General features: G+C 33.6%; 1 long non-coding RNA gene across 1 annotated transcript in view; it reads left to right on the top strand.

The window, feature by feature from the left end:
• Window positions 1-11,422, top strand: part of LOC110598429 (uncharacterized) — a 131,226-nt gene extending 119,804 nt beyond the window's left edge. Inside the window, exon 6 of the long non-coding RNA XR_013437102.1 lies at window positions 11,244-11,422. This is a non-coding gene — a long non-coding RNA (uncharacterized LOC110598429). The remainder of the gene's footprint in view (window positions 1-11,243) is intronic.
• The last annotated feature ends 7,993 nt before the right edge of the window (window positions 11,423-19,415 follow it).

The raw sequence follows: 19,415 nt of genomic DNA, 5'->3' as shown, positions 1-19,415 counted from the left end.
ATAGGTCCATAGTTATACTAACATGATTATTGTTAGTTATGGATGATTCAGGGTAAGGGAATAGGCATTCCAGAAAGGCCAACCAAGTGGTTAAATAATTAAGACTTTGGGCCATGATATCTCAATTTCTAGTGATAAGAAGAGAGCTGGAGATAAGAGTTCATTTAAACTTGAAGAAGCAGTGTATCATATCCTAATTCAATCAACTGTTAAAGACACTCAATGAGAACCCTGGACATTGAAGTTTGAGTGAGTTTTCCTGGACTGCAACACTTCCAGCATTGTTATTCATTAGAAGAATAATGCTTTCTGAGCACAAGGAAGCTTCATGTATGTATGAAGTCCTCACCTACTGTGTCTCTCACTTTGTCCAATTTTAATTGATATCTTTTTGCAGTAAAAAGCCTATAGATAACATAATGTTTTCTTGAGTGCTCTGAGATACTCCAGCAAGCTATTAAAGCTGAGGAGGTAGTGGGAACTCCTGAATCTGTAGCTATCATTTTAGATGGCTTAAAGACCCCTACATTTGAGGGCTTGTGTCTAAAGCAAGGGAATCTTCAGGAGGACTATAACTTTAATTTCAAGTTTGACAAGCTCACTGCAAGATGCCAGAAGAAGAGCTCATATTTCAAATTAATTCAACGTACTTTGATAGATATTTGGGTTGTTTCTAAAAATCACCATAAGATTCTCCTTCCTATTCCCCTCAACTACAAGTGACACTGGCCTGAGAATAGCTCATTTTAATTAAGCATTGAGTCAACTCCATTTCTCTCCAAAGATAAACCTATTCTTTGACTTAAAAAAGGTTGATAGGAAGATTATCACCTTCTTTAGTGAATGAGTCTTAGGAAAGCTAAGTAGATTGTGGCTTCTTTTTAAATCTGAGCTGCTCATTTTCATGTTTTAGCTTCAGGGTAGGTGTTACCTTGAGAAATAATAACCTGAACTATGCTAGGCCAGTGCTGTATATCACGTTTCCCAGTGTGGAAAGGAAAGCCAAGATACCCTAAGAGCTAAGGCAGGGTTGGACTGTCACATTCTGTCTACTCCGAGGATAATGGACCTTTATGCACTTTTTAATTTTAATTTTTTAAATTATTTTTTGCCAACACCAAGTGTACTCCCCCCTCCTTCTATGAACATCTTAACTTCTCTATAGGGGGCACTTTCCCTGCTAGAGGTAGACTTAGAGGTTGCAGCATCTATAACCACAGTTACTTTCATTACTGTGGTGCACTGAGAAAGGCACATGTCACTTACATCTGCCAATTGGGAGATTTAATTCAAGAGGTGACATAAAGTTATGGGGATAGTTAAAAGTCAGGCAGATTTATGTTGGCCAAACTGTTCCTCTTCCTCAGAGTCTGAGTTACTAAAACATTTTCATTAAACCTAACCTTTTCCCTTTTGGTAAGCAGTCAGGGTTTGTTGACCACAGCCAAGAATCCTGACTCACTATGTCTTCAAAAAGTGACATAATTGGGCTTAAAGATAAGGTAGTTCCTTAAAATAGAATATACTCTGCTAATAGAATTATGTCCATAAGGGCCAAACTGGTAGAAGGAATTGGAGTTTTAGTAAAATAAGGATTACTTCAGACATTTAGAAAAATATTTAAATGACCTTGTCAATACTCTGACTCATGGTATAGTATAGAAAAGAGTCAGGAATGACATAGAATCAAAAGCCCGGGAACAGAGTATAGGGGGAAATATTGCAATGATTATATTCTAAGATATTTTAGCCTAAAGAGGAAAAAGTAAGGGATAAGTCAAATTACATGTAAGTTATTATTTTACAGTTTGAAAAATACTTACTAAAGATCTAATACATCTACCTCTATAAAGTTATCATTCTTCTCACCAGAAAATAGAGAATGAGGTCAGAAATAGGAAATGGCTTCCCCTCAAATATTCTATTTAGAAACAATTATTAAAGAGGAGAGGGTGGTTGAAATTTCTAAGGAATATACATAGCAGAATTTTTTTCCACTCTGGGATTGTATAGGTGTAAAAACCTAAGTCAGGAAACTTTGACCATTCTTAATTCTATATAATAATCAAACACTGTCACAATCAAAAACTTCTCAAAGGAATATACGAATTATACAGAACTTTACCATTTGATATGTGACTTAGAAACAGTGGCATCATCAACACTTTGGATTTTATTAGATATCTATGCAGAATCTCAGGTCCTGCTACGGTTTGACTGATATAGGATCTGCAAGTCAACAGATGCCTAAGTAACTTGTATAAAAAATATCAGTATAGAGCATACAGCAAGTATTTTATTGAGTTCAAATCTCTCGATTTCTAAGCTACTCTTTACAAGTCAATAAGTCACCATTGGAACATAATTAATCTTCAGTCCACTAGCATTTATTTAATGTAGTGAAGGTCTAGGCTGAAGGAATTAATTAAATGGACAAATTATATTCTGGGTTGAAACTATTTGTCATTCAAATTAATCTTCAGCCTCAAATCTAGACAATAAAAATATTTTAAGCAAAGCCTTTCTGTGCTCAAATTATAGAAAGTAAGAAGAATAAACACTAGAATGCCTTAATGTTAAACATAAGGACTGTATTTAGGCACAAAAATTGAGTTTGATGTAATGATACAAGGTAGATACTATATTTAAAACCACACTTTTAACAATTCTAATTTGAAAACTTTTAAATGCACACAAGTTTTCCAGACCCTTCATGATATGCCCTTAAATAATCTCCTTACAATTAGTTATGTATGATGCAAGAATAGTGAGTCAAAGGATCATGACAGAGTGTCAGTATGAGTTATGAAAATGAATGAAGAAATTTTATGGGAAATTTGAGACAATGTTCAAATAACAAAGTACAAGGACTTAAGAATGCCAAAGGGATAGAAAGCTTGACTCCTCTTCAATAGTTCCTGAAACTATCCAGAGCAGTCAGAGGAAAGAAGAAAATTCAAGGGATACAAATACAAAAAGATGAAGTTAAATTATTTCAGTGTGCTGAAGACATGATCCTATATCTAGAAAACCCAATAGTTCCACCAGAAGACTTCTAGAACTGATAAACAAATTCAGCAAAGCAGCAAGATCCAACACCAACATACAAAAATGAATAGCTTTCCTATACTCTAATGATGAACCTGCTGACAAAAAACAAAGTCAGAAAAACTATCCCATTCACAATCACCTCAAAAAAATGAAATCAAATACGTAGGAATAAGTCTAACCATGCAGATAAAAGACCTCTAGAATGAAAACTATAGAGCATTAAAGAAAGAAATTGAAGAAGTTAGAAGATGGAAAGATGTCTTTGGGTAGGCAGAATTAACATTGTCAAAATAGCCACACTACCAAAAGCATTATGCAGATTCAATGAAATCACCATCAAAATATCAATGACATACTACACAGAACTAGAAAGAAAAAAAAAACTTCTAAAATTCATTTTGAAAAATTAGAGAGCCAGAGTAGCTGAGGCAATTCTGAGCAAGAAGAACAATGCTGAAAGCATCACAATAGCTTATCTCAAATTATACTACAGAGCTATAATAATAAGAACACCATGGTATTAATGTTAACAGGGACATAAAGACCAATAGACTAGAAGACAGAGGCAAACCTACATACACATAGTCATCTGATAGTGGACAAAGACATATTAAATATATGTTGGAGAACAGATCGCTTTTTAAACAAATGGTGCAGATAAAACTGGATATCTATATGTTAAAGAATAAAACTGGTGGCTCAGTGGTAGAGTGCTCACCTACCACATACGAGGCCCTGGGTTCAATCCTCAGCAACACACACACACAAACACAAACACACACACACACACACACAGAGAATAAAATAAAATAAAGGTATTATGAACAACTACAACTAAAAAATAAATATATTTTTTAAAAAGAATGAAACTAGATCTCTCTCACCTTACTCTAAAATCAGATCAAAATGAATCAAAGACATAAAAATTAGACCAGAAACTTTGCAACTATTAGAAGAAACATAGGCTCAACATTCCCATATTGATATAGGCACAAACTTCCTTAACAAGATACCTAAAGCTCAAGAAATAAAACCATGAATCATAGTGGAGAAGGCATAAAATTTAAAAAAATCTTCTACATAGCACAGAAAATGATGAAGAACATGAAGAGAGTTCCTACAGAATAGGACACATCTTTGCCAGTTACTCATCCATATGGGATTAATTTACAGACTGTATAAAGAACTCAAAAAATACCAAAAACATCTAATCAATAAATGGGTAAAAGAACTAAATTGACTTTTCTCAAAAGAAGAAACACAAGAGGCCAATAAATATATGAAAAAATGTTCAATCTCTTTACCAGTCAGGAAAGTTAAAATTACATTGAGATTTCATCTCCGTCCAGTAAGAATGGAAATCATCAAGAATAAAAGTAATGATAAATGCTGGTTGATATTGTGGGGGGAAAATTACACTCCTACATGTTTGGTGGGACTGCAAATTAGTACAACCACTCTGAGAAGCATTGTGGAGATTCTTCAAAAAACTAGGAATGGGAACCACTATATAACCCAGCTCTCCCACTTCTTAGTATTTCTCAAAAGAACTAAAATCAGTATACTATAGTGATAAAGGCTCAGAAATATTTATAGCAATGAAGTTCATAATATCCAAATTATGGATCTAGCTCAGGTGCCCATCAACAGATAACTAGATAAAGAAAATGTGGTGTATATACACAATAGAGTCTTGCTCAGCTATAAAGAAGCATGAAATTATAACTTTTGCTGGTAAATGGATGGAACTGAAGAATATAAGCAAAATAAATCAAGACTAAGAGCTGGGGTTGTGGCTCAGTGGTAGAGTGCTTGTCTAGCACTTATGAGGCACGGGGTTCCATCTACAGCATCCCATAAAAAATAAATAAATATGTCCATCTACAACCAAAATATTTTAAAATAATAAATAAAAAATGGACTCAGAAGTGAAAGGTTGAATATTTTCTCTCATATGGAATCTAGAGCAAAGTGGAAAAAAAAAAGAGGGGCCCCATGAAAACAGAAGGGAGATCAGAAGAGAAAGGGAGATTAAGGGGAAGGAAGAGGTATGGTAAAAAGTAGGAACTATGGAATGAAATTTATCAAATTATGCTATGTACACATATGAATATACCACAGTGAATATCCACAGCCTATTATGGTTTGGATGTGAGGTGTGCCCTAAAAGCTCATGTGTGAGACAATGCAAAAAAGTTTAGAGGTAAAATGAATGGGTCATGAGAGACTTAAAACAATCAATGAATTAATCCCATGGTGGAATTAACTTGGTGGTAACTGTAGGCAGGTAGGGTGTCTCTGAGGAGGTGGTTCATTTGGGGTATCTATTTTGTATGGCAAATACAGACTCATGTGAGCTGCTTCCCTCTGGTACACTCTTCTTCAATAATGTCCTGCCTCACCTTGAGCCCACAGGAATGGAGTTGGTTGTCTATGGACTGAAACCTCTGAAACCATGAGCCCCAGAATAAACCTTTTCTTCTTAAAATGGTTCTTATCATGTCTTTTAGTCACAGCAATGAAAAAGTTGATTAGAAAACCACCTTTATGTATATCTATAAAGCACCTATTCAAAAAATAATAAATTAATAGAAGATCAGTAAAGGAAGGGCAACAGGAGTTGGAAGAAGGGGAGGGAAAGAGGAAGTACTGAGGCTAAAATGGAGTAAATTACAATTTGTGAATATATGATTATGTCAAGATGAACCCAACTATAATGCCCTAATAAAACCATTTAAAAATTACAAAGTGATGTTTTCTAAGTTAAAATATATTCACAAAATAAGATTTTGAGAATAATCCAGATTAACTAAAATAAAATAAATAGAAGGAAACAATATCAGAAAAATCTCCCAAACCAAGAGAAAGTTACAAATATCAAGGCACAGGAAGGAGAAAGGTTGCCAGTCAGATTTAACTCAACCAGTCGACCATAAAACATCTTATAATCAAACTCTCAAGTGGGAAAGATAAGGAATTTCCAGACTGCAAAATAAAAGAAAGAGATAATATACAAGAGTGTTCCCATTTTCCTGAAAGCATACTTGTCATGACAAATCCTATAGGCTAGGATACAATGGCATGAGATTTTCAGAGTACAGAAGGAAAAAAAATTGCCAACCAAGAACATTATTAAGTTATGATTTAGAAATAAAGAAGAGATAAAGACATCCCAGACATACAAAAGCTGAGAGAATATATCTCCATGAAACCTGTCCTACAAGAAATACCAAAAGAGATAATTTCCAAGTGGACAAAAAGGTGTCAATATGTAGGAAGAAAAGATGGGAAGGTATAAAACTCAATGGTAAGAGTACATAGATAAATTCAGCATGCTATAATATTTTTGGTTTATATCATGGTTTTTAAACCATTTACATCTTTAGTATGAAAATTAAAAATGCAACACTTAAAAATAATAATGACTACATTAATTTATTAAGAAATGAGCAATATAGAATGAGGTAAAATGGAATATTAAAAGTTCAAAAGATGGAGGGGAATGGAATGCAATTGTGGAGTCTTCTATTTTTTAAATCTTGTTTCTATTCTTTAACATTTAAATTGATGTCAGTTCATATAATTTGTTATAATGAAAATATAAACAAAAGTTGAACAAAGGAAAATTAGCTTCTTCCTTTCTTTGAGTTAGGATATTGGTCTTGTCCCACCTTCAAACTCAGACTGAAATTAAATCATTAGGTCTCCTAGGTCTATAGGTTGTCCACTGAAGATCTTGTGTGTTCTCAGCTCCCATAGCCATATGACCTAATTGCTTATAATAAATTCATGTGTGTACATATATGTGATAAATATTTGTTTTATAAGTGCTTTCTTGTTTTATAAATATTTATGTATAATTTTTACATATTCACTATATATTATAAATTTATCAGATATATTTGCTAGAATTTGCAAGTATGGAATAAACAAATAATGAGAGTCAAAAAAGGAAAATATATTTTGTAAGCTTCATAGTAATCACAAATCAAAAAAAAAAAATCTATGGCAGACAAACCAAATACAATAATGAAACAAAGCTACCAGGGTAACATTATATCACAAAACTAGAGTAAAAAAGAGTGAGAAACAAAGAAACAATAATAAAATTAGAAAAAAGTTACAAAATGATTTTAGTAAGACCTCATCCATCCATAATTACTTTTTAGTGTCAGTGGATTTAATTCTCCAATTAAAACACATATAGTGGATACTGAGTGGATAAAAATGAAGACCCAGATACATATTGCTTATAAGGAACTCACCTGACTTTTGAAGACACTGAAAGTGAAGGAATGGAATAAGATATTCTATGTAAATAGAATAAACAACAACAACAACAACAACAAAAAAAAAAACAGGAGTGGCTATACCAGTATCAGAAGAAATGTACTTTAAATTTTTAAAAAGACACTATATAATGATAAAGGGTCAATTCAGAAAAAGGAAATCATTCTATGTTTACACACACACACACACACACATACAGTGTTGGTCTACTCAAATCATAAAGCAAATATTATTGACATAAAGGAGGCAGATTTCCATGTAATAAAAATTGGGGACTTTAATTCCCACTTTTAGGAGTGGAGAGATCATCCAGACAGAAAATCAACATGGAAAAAATAGAGTAAAACTTAGAACAAAAGCATGGAAGACACATCTACACATTCTTCTCATTAGCACAGGGAATATTCTCTAGGATAGATCACATGGTAGGCCACAAAGCAACAAATTTTTAAAAACGAAAGTGTGTCAAGTACCTTTTCTGACTATAATGCAATAAAACTTGAAACAAATAATAAGAAAAACTTTGAAATTTTACTAATACATGGAAATTACTTTTTTAAATAAATTTTTTAGTTGTATGTGGACACAATACCCTTATTTCATTTATTTATTTATTTTTATGTGGTGATGAGGATTGAACCCAGTGCCTCACATGTTTTAGGCAAGCACTCAACTACTGAACTATATACCCCCAGCCCAAGTAACTTAGTTTTGAGCAACCAATAAATCAAGGGGGAAAAATCAAGATGAAATTGGTTCTGTCATATTTAACACGACATTTGGGATATTACAATGTTATCTTACCTTGTTATAATCCTATCACAATTGAGACAAAATATCATCATTTTTATTATTTTGTAACTTTGTAAAGATTTCTAGAATGCAAGAGTAATCAATAAACAATTGATGAATTAAAAAATATCCTAAACAAATGAAAATGGAGACACAACATATGAAAGCCCACAATATATCTAAGTAAGCAAATGAAGTACTAAGAGGAAATTTGTAGCAATCAATGCCTACACCAAAGAAAGAAAAGCTCTCAAACAAAAAACCTAGTGCTGCATCTTAATAAAAAGTAATGCCATCCCAAAATTAGAAGGAAATAAATAATAAGTATCAAAGGAGAAATAATGAAATAGAAATTTAAAAAACTAAAAGGTCAACAACAGCAACAAAAAGATCTGCTTCTACAAGAATATAGACAATAAGATGAAAAAAAAAGAAACATATATATGTATATATGTGTGTGTATGTAAGTATATATTAAAAAATACAATTAAATAATAAAATCAGAAACAAAAAGGTATACATTAAAACTGACACCACAGAAGTACATAGGATTATTAGACATTAGTATGAACGATTACAGGACAATGGTTTTGACCCTATAGAAGTAATGAACAAATTCCTTGACACATGCAGCTTACCAAAATTGCATCATTCAAAAAAAGACCAATAACAAGTAACAAAATTAAATCAGTTATTTAAACACACACACACACACTACCATCAGCAAAATGCCCAAGACCAGATTGCTTCCCTGCTGATTGCTTCCCTGCTGAGTTCAACAATTTGAAGATGAACTAATGCCAATTGTCCTTAAGTTATTGCAAAAATTAGAAAAGAAAAAATTCAGACCAATTCTATGAAAAAAGAATCACTGTGATCCCAGCAGGGCATGGTGACACTTGCTTGTAATCCCAGTAGCTCTGGAGTCTGAGACAGGAGGTTCTCCAGTTCAAAGCCAGCCTCAGGGGCTGGAGTTGTGGCTCAGTGGTAGATGGCTATCCTAGAACATTTGAGACATTGGGTTTGATCCTCAGCACCACATAAAATTAAGTAAGTAAAATAAAGGTACTGTGAAAAAGATTCTTAAAAAAAAAAAAAGTCAGCCTTAGTAACTTAGAGAATCCTGTCTCTAAGAACACAAAAAAGAGGCTGGGGATGTGGCTCAGTGATTAAGTGCTCCTAGGTTCAATCCCCAGTACAAAAAAAAAAAAAAAAAAAAAAGGATTTGAACTGAACTGGAAAATAAGTCAGACTTTTACTGTTGCAGATAACAAATCTGTGAAATATAGAAAACCCTAAAGTTTCTCCTCAAATTTATTAGAATAAGCATATTTATTTTATTTTTTTAATTTATTTTTAATTGGTGCATTATAATTATACATAAAAGTGAAATTCATTTTGATATATTCATATGTGCACATGACATGGTTGGATTAATTTTATTCTGTTGTTACTCCCCTTTCCCATCCCTCCTCCCCTTTCCTAATTTTCCTTCCTCTATTCCACTGTACTCCCTTCTATTTTCATGAGATTCTCCCTTCTTTAATTGCTTATTTCTCTCTATATTTTGCATGTAAGAGAAAATTTTTGATCCTTAACTTTCTGAGTCTGGTTTTTTCCCCTCAGCTAGATGTTCTCCAGTTCTACCCATTTACCAGCAAATGATATAATTTCATTTTCATTTATGGTTAAGTAAAACTCAATTGTATTTATGTATGTGTGTGTGTGTGTGTGTGTGTGTGTGTGTGTGTGTGTGTGTGAATAGACAGATGGATGGATAGATAGATAGATAGATCACTTTTTCTTTATCCATTCATCTATTGACATGTACCTTGACTGGTTCCATAACTTGGCTTGTAAATTGTGGTGCTATAAACATTGGTATGGATGTATTGCTATAACATGCTGATCTTACTTATTTTAAGTAGAGTAGCTTGGTAATAGAGTGAGTCCATTCCCACCTTTTTGAGGATTCTCCATACTGATTTCCAAAGTGGTTGTACTCATTCACAGTCCCGTCTACAATATATAACTATACTTTTTTCCTCACAACCTCAACAGCATGTATTATTATTTATATTTTTTATGATTATCATTCTAATTGGACTGTAGTTTTGATTTGCATTTTCTTAAATGCTAAGGATATTGAACATTATTTTCATATAGTTTTTGTCCATTTGCATTTCTTCTTTTGAAAAATATCTTTTAATTAATTTTTAATTTGTCTATTGATTGGGTTGTTTGATTTTGGTTGAGAATGTAAATCAATATATAAGACCAATAATCAATAAATGGAATTGCTTCAAATTTAAAAAACTTCTGCACAGCAGGGGAAACAATTAAGAACACAAAGAGAGGAGAAAATCTTTGCTAGCTACTCTTCCAACAGGAGTTTATTATGCAGAATATAAATAGAATAAGCATATTTATCAAATTTGCAGGACACAAAATCAACAAATAAAAAAATCAGCAATGTTTACAATAGCAAGTTGTCTGACATTCATTGTAGTTACAAAGCATGTAACTACTAGAAATGAATTTAACCAAAGAGATGAAAATTTTTGCAATAAAAATTATAAAACACCAGGCATGGTGGTGCATGCCTGTAATCCCAGTGGCTCTAGAGGCTGAGGCAGAAGGATTACAAGTTCAAAGCCAGCCTCAGCAAAAGTGAGGTGCTAAGCAACTTAGTGAGACCCTATCTCTAAATAAAGTACAAAATAGGGCTGGGGATGTGGCTCAGTGCTTAAGTGTCCTGGAGTTCAATCCCAGGTACCATAAATAAATAAATAAAAACAATGATGAAAGAAAATGAAGCAGACATAAAAATTGGAAAATAAACCCATGTTGATGTCTGGGAAAAACTAATAGATAAAATGTTCATTCTAACAAATCATTGTACAGGTTAAATCCAATCCTATCAAAATATCAATGGCATTTTTAATGGAATTAGAGAAAATTCAAATTTATATGGAACCATGCTGAGAGCCATCCATGGACTATGTGTGGACCAAACTGGCATCATGCCCAGTGAATAGGAAAATCTGGTATCTGAAACTTCCTCTGGCAATACATGTGAATACATGTGAATTTCTATTCATCTTTGCCAGGTCCCTCACAGCACCTGAGATGAGGTGACCTGCTGTAGACACACAGCCTCTCAGAGATGAATGTATCCACCAAGATGCCAATCACCCTGTTGACTGCAAGACATCATGAAGCAAGACTCCACTCCTGAAACCTTATCCCTGCCTTTGATGATCTTCCTTAAATAAAGAATTAGACCATTTTTAACTGTTCTGTTCCAGCTCCTACTAGCACTGGAAGAATCTATCAGATGCTCCCTTAAAATTATAATTCTGACTCTGTCTTTTATTTCTTCACTAATTACTTCAGACTTTGTTTACTCAGATGGCTTATCCCCTCCTGCACAGGAAAACTTACTCTGGTGAGATGCTAGCTACCTCACAATAGAACCAAGCACAAAACAAACAAACAAACAAAAAACCCCTCAGAATAACCAAAGCCATCCTGAGCAAAAAGAACAAAGCAAGAATCATTATATAACTTGACTTCAAAATATATTACAAAACTGTAGTGATCAATGCAGTATGGGACTAACATTAAAACAGACACATTGACTAATAGAAGAGAATTTAGAGCCTAGAACTAAACCTGTGCATTCACATCCAACGGTTTATCAAAAAAAGTGCTAATAATGCACATTAAAGACAAGATAGTCTTGTCAAAAAATGTTTCTGGGAAAATTCAATGTCAACATGCAAAATAATGTAACTTGACTCCTATCTCTTGCCAGTTAAAAAATATCAACCCACAATGGATTAAAGACTTAGATGTAAGACCTGAAATTATAAAATTACTAGAAGAAAACATAGGGGAAACCATTCATGATATTGGAATGGGAAATAATTTTTTGGACAAAACCCTTCAATCACAGAAAATGAGCAAAAATAGACAAAAGAAATTACATCAAACTGAAAAGCTTATGCACAGCAAAGAAAGAATCCATATAATACAGGGACAATCTACAGAATAAGAGAAAATATTTCAAATTGTATGTCTGACAAGGTGTTTATATTTAGAAAATTAAATATATAACTGGTACATAAAAATAAAAATTATGCATATACATATATACATACATATACAAACACACCAACTTGAAAGACTATCAAAATCAACCTGAATTTAAAAATGGGTAATAGACTTAAATAGACATTTATCAAATGAGTCACATGGCTGATGGGTATGTGAAAACTGCTCAATATCTCTAATTATCAGGGAAAGGCAAATCAAAATCACAATGAAATACTACATGACCCCATTAATAATGGCCTTTATCTAAAATTTAATGATAACAAGATTTAGTGAAGATATGAAGAAAAGGAAAATCTTGCACGCTGTTGCTAGGAATGTATATGAGGAGAGCAACTATTTGAAGCAATATCAAAGTTTCCTCAAAAGTTAAAAAAAAATTCAGAAATCCATTTCTGGTTACATATTCAAAGGAAGTGAAATCTGAATGTAGGAGAGACAGCTGCATTCCTATATTCATTGCAGCACTATTCACGTAGCCAAGAATTAAAATCAACCTAAGTGTCCAACAACTGGTGAACAGATTAAGAAGATGTGGTATGCATACACAGTGGAATACTCTTCAGGCATTTTCAGAAACATGGATGGAACTGAAATTAATCATGTTCAGTGAAATAAGACAAGAATAGGAACACAATTACACATGGTATCCGTCAAATATGGAATCTAATAAAGTTGATTGTACAGAAGTTGAGAGTAGAATAGAGGTTACCAGAGGCAGGGGAGAGGAGGAAGAAGAAGAATGGAGAAAGACTGATCCATATATATACAGTAACAGGGTAACAGGATCAAGCAGTTCTAGTGTGCTATTGTATGATAGGGTAACTATAGACAACAATAAGGTACTGTATATTCAAAAAACTAAATGAAAGAATTCTGAAAGTTTTTAGCATAAAAATGACAAATGTTTGAGGAGACTAATAAATTTAATCTGACTTAAACATTACACAATGTATATATGTATTGAAACATCATATTATCCCATTAATATGTATAATTTTTATTTTTATGTACCAATTATAAATGTAATTAAAAAATAAAAAGAATAAAAAACTACTTTCTTGTCTTAAGTATGTCCTGAGTTTAAGACCCCTTTAACCTGAAGCCAATATATTGAAGAGAGACTTGGATACACATTCATACAAGTGCAGTCTAATTATTTTGTTCATTTAAATGTCTGGAAGTTAAATATCACAATCACACAATGAAAATTCATGGCTCAAAAAAATTGTCGTGCAGATTATGTAAATAGACTGAAGTTGTTATTAAAACTTTAGGCTTTTATCCATCTATGTGGTTAAAAGTGGGCGAATTTTAAATGCTTAACATAATTTAACTCATTTGATCTTCAACTATTTTGAGATAGTTGCTGTTATTATTCTCATTGCACAGCAGGGCACAGAATTTAAAAACTTGCACAAGATCACAGGCATGCTGGCTCCTGAGCCTGATCGCTGAATCACTTCTCTCTATTGCCTATACTAAAAAGACTTCTATCATATACATATTTTTTCACTGTTAGAACTGAACACACAACTGAAGGAAGGGAAAGAATTTGGGGTAAGGAATTGCTGCCTTGGTTAAATTTTTTTCTACATTCTCTCCATAATTTTCCCTCATCAAAGTGGAGAATGTGCAAATTTTTATGCAATAATGAAAACAGATCATTTTATGTGGATATCATCTTAGGAATGAATACCATTTTAATGGCAGTGTTGTTGCCCTTAAGAGTTGGACACATAGTAATTTGTTCCTTTTTGTAAACTGAGGAGAAAAATCTGACTCTGAGTTTTGTCTTTGATGAAAGGTACTAGTTACCTTCAGAGAATTTCCAAAGGGAGCCTCACTTTTCATATCTGCTATATTTATGACCATAATCCTTACCTTCCAAGGATATCATTGTCCAGTCAGAGCAATGAGCCTTCTTCGTCTCCTAAACCAACACAGTAATGATCTTCCTCATCTATTCTTTCTGCAGTTACAAGCCATGATCCAATAGTCATTTTCCTTTACTCTGGTTCTGTAGCAGATTTGCCATAATCTTTGGAGTAAATATTTTCTTTCTGCCTATGTGTTTTCTCAAATGCAAATGAGATCATGCTTTCTTCCTTTTCTCTATCTCAGAAGGAGATTGTTCAGAAAAACCTGTGAGCTTTTTGGGAAAACATATCACACAAACTTCCAACATTATTGAATTTTTCACTAAGTTAATTTTAGTTTAAAGGGGAAAGTCATGGACATGAGCAAATAAGCTGAGGGTTTAAGAGTAATTTGGTAAAAGTCTTGAAAAACTAAAGTCCTCAGTTCTGAGTTTAAACCTTTAATGGGAATAAGTGGAATATTTGGCAGGGGCATTGGAGACCCACTAGCAGAACTGTGTGCAGGATACCCGTACAATCAGATGTTTAAGCTCAGGAATCTAGAGTAGAGGCAGGAGGGTGACTCTAAGAGATGAAAAAACTTGGGATTAAGTGGTGGTGGAAAGAAATGAGAGAAGAGGTCAATTCCCAAGATTTAATGGCAACTTTAGAAATTACATCTATTTCAGAGAAGCCTAGTTACATTTACTCGCTCCATAATCAGGATGTTTGGCTAAGACCTTAGAAGACAACATTTGCCTGTTATTCTTATGTCAGATCTAATGGAATGAGAGATTTTCAAGGTCTGTTTTTTATCGAGTTTTGACAAGCTTTTCATTCTTACTTCCACCACATGATTTGCAACCATCTTCTCCTTTTAATTTCAACTCCTTACAGGCAAGATTTATACCTCCTCATAATATGTATTAATAGCCAACATCATGGAACTCTAATCTATTTAACAAATGATCATCAGAATAGTCTTTCTTGAATCATAATCTCAGTAGCATGGATCTTCATCTTAAATCTTATAATGATTCCTTGTTTAGGCACACATAACCCACTATGGGCTGTTTCTAACTTACTTCATCATCTCCCAATATTTTCAATGTCAGATCTAAGACCTAGATTTTTTAAAAAAAAAAAAATTATAGATAGACACAATACCTTTATTTTATTTACTCATTTTTATGTGGTGCTGAGGATTGAACACAGTTCCTCACCCATGCCAGACAAGTGCTCTACCACTGAGCCACAACCCAGCCCACCAAGATCTAGGTATCTTAAATTGCTCCCCATGGCCTGATTAGGATTGCATGCTACTGTGGCTCTGGCATATACCCTAGCATGTTTCCCTGATCTTTAAAAAAAAAAAAAAAAAAAAACTATTTGTGAGGTTTTAGACATGTTTCATCTGTTCTCTCCAAAATAATTTTCCTGAGCAGCCAATATGAAAATAAGCCTTCCATTATAGCACTTAGTTATATCATTTATGTGTCCTTTTTATATAACTTTGTAAAGTATAATTCATTAATTTATTAAATTTCTCCATTAGTTTAGCCATTCATCAAACATTCACCAAGCCTATAGTATGTGCCAGGGTCAAGGTGGGAAATTATATAGAGAAAGACCCAAGACCCAGTAATTGCTCTTCTTAAGCAACTCACAGACTATTGAGAACACAAATATGTAAGTAATCAATTAAAATTCACTGTGAAAATTTTGGCAGAAAAAAAATGATGCATCAAGTGCTAAGTAAGCAGAATGGAAGGAAGGCCTGAAATGAATATAGCAGCTAAATCTATCAAAACCTCAATATCAAAATAATTTTCAAAATAAAGTGAAATGCTGTAGTACACATTGCTAGAGACCAGAATATACTGCCCCCAAATATAAGGGATTGGTGACCTGAAGGTTATTATGAAATAGCAGGTACAGGAGTAGCCTGATTCTCCCAAAATCAGGACATATGTTTACAAAGGGACCCGTCCCTACCACCTTTTTACCAAGGAGAACAAAGTTTAATGACTGAAGACATTTCAGGCTCAGCCTGGAGATGGTACAGAGGAATCTGCAGAAACAGGCTTCATTCTCCATCCTTTATCTGCTATTTGTATTTCCACAAGTTGCTATCCCTAGAGACAAAAAGTTCTTCTCTTCTGTCTTGTTATTTCTCTAAAAACGTATGTTCTTTGTGGAAAAAACTGTATTAGCTAGAATTTAAAGGCACCTCTTTGAGGACTATAATTCCCTGGGTATTGTCCATTTACATATGAAACACGCATGTTAATAAACTTACTTATTTTTCTTACTAATCTGTCTTATGTTATAGGGGGCCGTTCCCATCAAAAGCTTCTGGCAGTTGAAGAAGAAATTATCTCCTTCCCTTACAACATTTTAAAGCACATTCATATTCTCTCAAATACAATTATCACAACTTTCAGATGTGGGAACTGAGACCCACAGAAAATTTATTATCTGACTAAGGTCACATAGCTAGTAATTAGCATAGCTAATTATCATAACAAACAGTTCTGCTGGAAAAAATAGTGTCAGGACAGCAGGATGGGAAGGGGTGGGGAGTGATAAGTAGAAGAAAGAGATTACTTACCCTATTAGAAAATTATTTGAGTTTGGAAACCAAGTCTAACACAAGTTTGATTCTCTCATGAGTGCTATTCTTTGGATCTGAAATGTCCCCCAAATTCTCGTGTGTCTACATCCCATGACACTATTGGGAAGTGTTGGAACACTTAGGAGGTGAGACCTAGTGGGAGATCATCAGGTAACGGGGGTATGCCCTTGAATAGGGCTGAAGGACCACAGCCTATCTTCCTCTATCTTGCTTCCTAACCACAAGGTAAAGTTTTTCTTTTACCTCAAGCTTCTGCCATAATGTGTCACTATAGGTACAAAGCACCAGAGCCAACCAGCCATGGACTGAAAACTCTGAAACTGTGAGTCAACATGAAATTTAAACTTTATGTATGTAGATCATCTCAAGTAATTATTATAGTGATGGAATGCTGATCAACACACAGAATAATGTCTTTAATAATATTTTTTAAAAATACATTTTAGTATTAAAAAAATTTATACTACACTAGGTTAAAGTCATTGTAATTTAAGACAACTTCCATGCATGAAACAAAGTGTGGGTAAAAGAGGTCAGGGGATGGATGTGATTTATTATCCTACTTAGTGATAAAGGCTAGGAGGGGAGTCAATCTACCAGGAGATCTGAATGAAACTTGCCTACTCTGTGACAGGGAGCCCTAGAAAACAGCTGTTCTTAGCACACAGCCTTCATTGCTAACCTGTTTCATTGGAGTACACACTGGCTCCTAAGAGGAGGGGCAAGACAGTGACATTCTTTCCTCTCCCAACTCGCTTATCAGATCTTCCTCTTCCTCTGGGAAGGAGAAAGAAAAGAAGCAGAAAAAGGCAAAAGTGTTGCTCAAATTGTTTTTCTCCACCTAGAAATTCAGGCAAAGGCAAAGGATTTTATTCCAATGAAAACTGTTTGGTTTGTCTATGGTTTTTCTCATGCATGGTAACCTATAAGACAAGACAGCTCTCTTCAGCGCTACTCCTGTTCTTGAGATAAAAAGCTTTGACAGGTGCAACTTTTAAATGTTTAACTTTCACTTGAGGGTATTATTGACATTTTGTAAAGACTGTGGTTTGGATTCAAGGAGGAAATAAAGCTCAAACATGATTCCTGGTCACAAAGTATAGTAGGAAAACGTGACAAAGCCACTGATTTTTAAAGCTCCTAGAATCTGCCTTCTTAAAAATCACCAAGAGATGAGTTTTGAAGTTTCAGGAAAGAAGCCTCCAAATGTATGCACTTGACTATCTTGGTGTTTTTATATGACCTTATTTTATAATTCCAGAAACCTTGCCAAAATATGCATTTAGGTTTTTTTTTAATATGGTTGCTACTTAAAATAAATTTTATCACAATAGATATCTTGTACATTCTGGGGTTTCAGATTTAAAAGCTACATCAAAAATATCCTATATTTTCTGATGCGTGAGAACTGTGTTGATAAAACTAGCCTAGTACATAAACCATGGGATTTTATGGCTATAATAGAATTATTCTGAAAAACTTGTATAGTAATATCATACCCACTTTTTTTTTTACAAATATGTTGAGACAGCAAAGTGGTGAATTTGTTGATTGTAATACATACATATGAAATGTTGTTGGTTGTGTTGGCAGAGTTAGGCAATGTATTTAGCTCCATTCTCCAATTCCTTGTTCTTACCATTATAATATCAGTTTCTGAAATAATGGATAGAAATTGAGGTGTGAGAAAACGATATCAATTACTCCATGAGAATGAGTATATTTAAGGACTGAGAAAATGGAAAAAATAAAGACAGTCAGCTTATTATAAAATATGTGGTCTTTTCAAAACATAATCACATAAAAGTGCCTTAACATTTACAATTTTCTGTCTTTTTAACATTCTTTCAAAAATGTCTAATTTTAGTATGTCTAATGTAATTAAATTTAAAATTTAAATTTTGGGAGGTGGTAGTGACCTCTCACCCAAACTCTTCCTTTTAGAAATGAGACAGAATTTTAAGCAATTTATTAAATTGTGAAGATCAGAGAGAGAGTACATACTGGAGTTAAGAAGAGCAACAGATTTCTAATTTATAGTTCTTTTGATATTTTGTGCTACTTACATTCCTTTAATGAATTAGCAGAGATAGTTTCCACCTCTCCTTGACCATGCTTTGTGTAGTAAGTAAGTTTAATTCAGGTCTCTCAATTAGTCATCTCAAAAAAAGCCTCTCCTCCTCTTCACCATTTTTGAAAGTAAAAAAAAAAAAAAAAAAAACATGAAGAAGGGATTACTTTGCTTTTCTGGGCTTCTTGTCTTTTAACCTTCCCTCCATCTTCCTGGTATTGCCTGTGCTGTTTGTCAATGTTTTAATACTTGGGATAAGATCATTTTCCTTATTCTGTAAAAAGCTCAAAGAAAAACCATGCTATATTTTCTTTGTCATCTTCATGATTCTTTCCTTTCCTTCTTTTCCTTCCTCCTCTGCTTTCTCCTTAATTAAGTTCAAGGCAAGATGGATGCCTTTGTTCTCAGTCCATTGTCCTGAAAATGAAAGCTAAGCTAAGGTCACAAGTGCTCTTTTTAAACCACAGACCTAGTTGTAGATACTGAACATATTGAGAAATAACCCCCTAAAGTTTTCTATTTCTCATTAACTTTTAAAAGGCTTGCTGACTACATGTGCTCATTACACTGAGTTGTAAATGATGTTTGAAGAGAATGATTC

Source organism: Ictidomys tridecemlineatus, chromosome 1 (assembly GCF_052094955.1).
Source record: "Ictidomys tridecemlineatus isolate mIctTri1 chromosome 1, mIctTri1.hap1, whole genome shotgun sequence".
Classification (NCBI taxonomy): domain Eukaryota; kingdom Metazoa; phylum Chordata; class Mammalia; order Rodentia; family Sciuridae; genus Ictidomys; species Ictidomys tridecemlineatus.
The sequence above is the reverse complement of the archived record's forward strand: the minus strand, read 5'-3'. Positions and strand labels throughout refer to the sequence as shown.